The 5,000-nt window shown below is 54.3% G+C and overlaps 1 non-coding gene across 1 annotated transcript; it reads left to right on the top strand.

The window, feature by feature from the left end:
• The first annotated feature begins 4,652 nt into the window (after positions 1–4,652).
• On the top strand, positions 4,653–4,806 carry LOC128515442 (5.8S ribosomal RNA). The gene has a single exon (XR_008356650.1). It is a non-coding gene; the product is annotated as a 5.8S ribosomal RNA (ribosomal RNA).
• The last annotated feature ends 194 nt before the right edge of the window (positions 4,807–5,000 follow it).

Here is a 5,000-nt window from a genome sequence, read left to right as displayed (position 1 = left end):
ATTTTTCTAAGTCCCAAAAATCATGACCTCCATGGGTGTGAGCCCAGTGTATGCACATAGTGTGTCCGACCTGAGGTGCCTGTGCTGGGCTAAGGGCTGATTCCTCCATGATGATTTGGCCTGTGAGTGCTGAGTGAAAATTTTTCTAAGTCCCCAACTTTTTCTAAGTGTGGAAATTTTTCTAAGTCCAGAAATTTTTCTAAGTCCCCAACTTTTTCTAAGTGTGAAAATTTTTCTAAGTCCCATTTTTTTTTCAAAGTCCCAGAAATGATCAGAGACCCAAAAAAAATTAAAGTCCCAAAAATCATGACCTCCATGGGTGTGAGCCCAGTGTAGGCACATAGTGTGTCCGACCTGAGGTGCTTGTGCTGGGCTAAAGGCCAATTCCTCCATGATGATTTGGCCTGTGTGTGCCTAGTGAAAATTTTTCTAAGTCCCCAACTTTTTCTAAGTGTGGAAATTTTTCTAAGTCCAGAAATTTTTCTAAGTCCCCAACTTTTTCAAAGTCCCATTTTTTTTCTAAGTCCCAAAAATCATGACCTCCATGGGTGTGAGCCCAGTGTAGGCACATAGTGTGTCCGACCTGATGTGCTTGTGCTGGGCTAGAGGCCCATTCCTCCATGATGATTTGGCCTGTGTGTGCCTAGTGAAAATTTTTCTAAGTGTGGAATTTTTTCTAAGTGTGGAAATTTTTCTAAGTCCCCAACTTTTTCTAAGTGTGATAATTTTTTCAAAGTCCCAATTTTTTTCTAAGTCCCAAAAATCATGACCTCCATGGGTGTGAGCCCAGTGTATGCACATGGTGTGTCCGACCTGAGGTGCCTGTGCTGGGCTAAAGGCTGATTCCTCCATGATGATTTGGCCTGTGTGTGCCTAGTAAAAATTTTTCTAAGTCCCAAAATTTTTCTAAGTGTGGAAATTTTTCTAAGTCCAGAAATTTTTCTATGTCCCCAACTTTTTCTAAGTGTGGAAATTTTTCTAAGTCCCATTTTTTTTCAAAGTCCCAAAAATCATGACCTCCATGGGTGTGAGCCCAGTGTAGGCACATAGTGTGTCCGACCTGAGGTGCTTGTGCTGGGCTAGAGGCCCATTCCTCCATGATGATTTGGCCTGTTAGTGCTGAGTGAAATTTTTTCTAAGTCCCCAACTTTTTCTAAGTGTGGAAATTTTTCAAAGTCCCCAACTTTTTCCAAGTGTGATAATTTTTCAAAGTCCCATTTTTTTTCTAAGTCCCAAAAATCATGACCTCCATGGGTGTGAGCCCAGTGTAGGCACATAGTGTGTCCGACCTGAGGTGCCTGTGCTGGGCTAGAGCCCCATTCCTCCATGATGATTTGGCCTGTGAGTGCAGAGTGAAAATTTTTCTAAGTCCCCAACTTTTTCCAAGTGTGGAAATTTTTCTAAGTCCCAAACTTTTTCTAAGTCCCAGAAATGATCAGAGACCCAAAAAAATTCAAAATCCCCAAAATCATGACCTCCATGGGTGTGAGCCCAGTGTAGGCACATGGTGTGTCCGACCTGAGGTGCTTGTGCTGGGCTAGAGGCCCATTCCTCCATGATGATTTGGCCTGCGCGTGCAGAGTGTGAATATTTTCCCCAAAATGTTCAGGGTCCCAAAATAAATCAATGTCCTAAAAATCATGACCTCCATGGGTGTGAGCCCAGTGCAGGCACATAGTGTGTCCGACCTGAGGTGCTTGTGCTGGGCTAGAGGCCAATTCCTCCATGATGATTTGGCCTGCGCCTGCAGAGTGTGAATATTTTCCCCAAAATGTTCAGAGACCCAGAAAAATTCAAAATCCCCCAAATCATGACCTCCATGGGTGTGAGCCCAGTGCAGGCACCTACTGTGTCCGACCTGAGGTGCTTGTGCTGGGCTGGAGGCCGATTCCTCCATGATGATTTGGCCTGCGCGTGCAGAGTGTGAATATTTTCCCCAAAATGTTCAGAGACCCAGAAAAATTCAAAATCCCCCAAATCATGACCTCTACAAGTGTGAGCGCAGTGGGGGGCACCTACATGGCTGACCTGAGGTGCCTGGCTTCGGGGAGAATCCAATTCCTCCAGGAGGATTCAGCCTGCACCTGAGCTGAGAGCCAGAAAAATTCCCATAGCCCCAGGAGATGTAACGGACCCCCATCCTCCAGGGGGCGCCGGCGGGGGATGTCGGCCCCGGGGCATGTGGCATCGGGTCCGGGGCCTCCCCATGGACTCCCCTGCGAAATTTGGAGCCGATCGGACCAACGGTGGCCGAGATACGGCCGTCCGAAGTCGGGGGCCCCCCCCCCGGTTCCCAGAAGCCCCATGGGCAGCGGGGGGAGGCCCAAAGTGGCCGTGGGGAGTGCCTAGGGCCGGCCAAAATCGTTTTTTCCCAGGCGGAATTGGCCGTTTCCGAGATATAGGCGAAAGAAAATTTTTCGAAAATCTGACCTCCAGGTGGCGTGGTCGCGGGTGGGGGTGCCCGCCGAGGGTGCCTGGGGTCGGGGAGAATGCAATTCCTCCAGGAGGATTCAGCCTGCATGTGAGCTGAGAGCCAGAAAATTTCCCATAGCCCCAGGAGATGTAACAGACTCCCATCCTCCAGGGGGCGCCGGCGGGGGGCGTCGGCCCCGGGGTATGTGGCATCGGGTCCGGGGCCTCCCCATGGACTCCCCTGCGAAATTTGGAGCCGATCGGACCAACGGTGGCCGAGATACGGCCGTCCGAAGTCGGGGGCCCCCCCCCCGGTTCCCAGAAGCCCCATGGGCAGCGGGGGGAGGCCCAAAGTGGCCGTGGGGAGTGCCTAGGGCCGGCCAAAATCGTTTTTTCCCAGGCGGAATTGGCCGTTTCCGAGATAAAGGCGAAAGAAAATTTTTCGAAAATCTGACCTCCAGGTGGCGTGGTCGCGGGTGGGGGGTGCCCGCCGATGGTGCCTGGGGTCGGGGAGAATGCAATTCCTCCAGGAGGATTCGGCCTGAAAAGAAAAGAAAAGAAAAAAAAAATTCGGACCTCCAGGAGTGTGACCGCGGGTGTGGGCGCATAGCGTGGCCGACCAGAGGTGCATGTGCTGGGCTAGAGGCCGATTCCTCCATGAGGATTCGGCCTGTGAGTGCAGAGTGAAAAAATTTTCAAAGTCCAAAAAATAATACCTCCAGGGATGTGATCGCGGGTGTGGGCGCATAGCGTGGCCGACCAGAGGTGCCTGCGCTGGGCTAGAGGCCGATTCCTCCATGAGGATTCGGCCTGTGTGTGCAGAGTGAAAAAATTTTCAAAGTCCAAAAAATAATACCTCCAGGGATGTGATCGCGGGTGTGGGCGCATAGCGTGGCCGACCAGAGGTGCCTGCGCTGGGCTAGAGGCCGATTCCTCCATGAGGATTCGGCCTGTGTGTGCAGAGTGAAAAAATTTTCAAAGTCCAAAAAATAATACCTCCAGGGCTGTGATCGCGGTTGTGGGCGCATAGCGTGGCCGACCAGAGGTGCCTGTGCTGGGCTAGAGGCCGATTCCTCCATGAGGATTCGGCCTGTGAGTGCAGAGTGAAAATTTTTCTAAGTCCACCTCCAGGGCTGTGATCGCGGGTGCCGGCCGAAAGTGTCCGACGAGAGTGCTCCTCGTCGGCCTGAGGCCCGATTCCTCCAGGAGGATCTCCCTTGTCGAAAATTTTTCTAAGTCCAAAAATTTTTCTAAGTCCCACTTTTTACGCCGGGGTGGCAGATCCAGGCCTATCGCTCCCCGGCTCGTGTCCGACCCCGAGGCCTCTTCCCGGGCATGAGTCCCGCCTCGACCGCGGTGTGGAGGTATCGCTGCGCCGTAGGGTGACCAGAAGGGTATGGTCAGATTTTCAGGAGACAGTAGCAATTACAGGGGTCCAAGCACCTGGGGCTATGGTAAACGGACCGCCAAGCCCCCGCACGGCCCCCGGGCCGCCCAGGAAGCTACGGGTGCGGGCTTTTCAGCCCCTTTTCCATGCTTTTTCCCCTTTTTCGTCACTTTTTCGAATTTTCTCCGTTTTTCTCGCTTTTTCCCTTAAAAGCACTGGTAGATCGGAACACGAGACCCGCCAGGGGTAGGCGCCTGCCCGGCCCGCCGAGGGCCGCTATGGGCACGGCAGTTCCTCCCCGCCCTTGCGGGTTCGCCTCTCAGTACCGGGGGGAATAGCGTCGAGTCTCTTCCGCCTCCCCCGCCCTGGTGCCTCATCATAGGGAGTCGTAGACGGCCGGTCCTCATCTCGCTCGCTCAGTCGGTCCGAGAACGCTCCCGGACGGGCCGCGCAGCCCCCCTTAGCCCTCCCCGTCGTCCCCGGCCCCCCCGGGCCGGGCGCGGAGGTTCGGGCGGGGGGGAAGGCCACGCGCCCTTCCGCGGAGGAAAGATCACAGTTTTCCCCGGTTATGGCTCACGCCGAAAACGAACGCCCTCCGGAAGGAGGGATGGAAGGAAAGCGTGCGCGCGCAGCTGTGCCTCGGGGAGGGAGCCCCCTTCGCCGGGCGGCGCCTCTCCCCTACCCCACAAACACACGCGTCGCTACCTGGTTGATCCTGCCAGTAACATATGCTTGTCTCAAAGATTAAGCCATGCAGCCATGCGCTGACCCTCCTCTCCCTCTCGGGTTTTTAACACACACTGTGTTGCATTCTCTGCTGGACGATGGCTTACCTAAAAAAACCAAAAATGACAACTCTTAGCGGTGGATCACTCGGCTCGTGCGTCGATGAAGAACGCAGCCAGCTGCGAGAACTAATGTGAATTGCAGGACACATTGATCATCGACACTTCGAACGCACATTGCGGCCCCGGGTCCCTCCCGGGGCTACGCCTGTCTGAGGGTCGCTATTCCCATCTATCGGACTTCGGTCCGCGGCTGGAGGTTCTCGCAGGCCCTTAGGGGCCTTCGTCCTCCTAAGTGCAGACTCGTCTTTCCCCTGGCGCCTCGTGTCGCTCTCCCCTCCGTGTCCACGACTCAAAACCCCTCCGGCCGGAAACGGTTTCCGTGCCCTGCGGTCGTCGTGCGCGGCTGTCGGTGG

The sequence above is a fragment of the Clarias gariepinus genome, chromosome 27 (genome assembly GCF_024256425.1).
Source record: "Clarias gariepinus isolate MV-2021 ecotype Netherlands chromosome 27, CGAR_prim_01v2, whole genome shotgun sequence".
NCBI classification, from domain to species: domain Eukaryota; kingdom Metazoa; phylum Chordata; class Actinopteri; order Siluriformes; family Clariidae; genus Clarias; species Clarias gariepinus.
The sequence above is the reverse complement of the archived record's forward strand: the minus strand, read 5'-3'. Positions and strand labels throughout refer to the sequence as shown.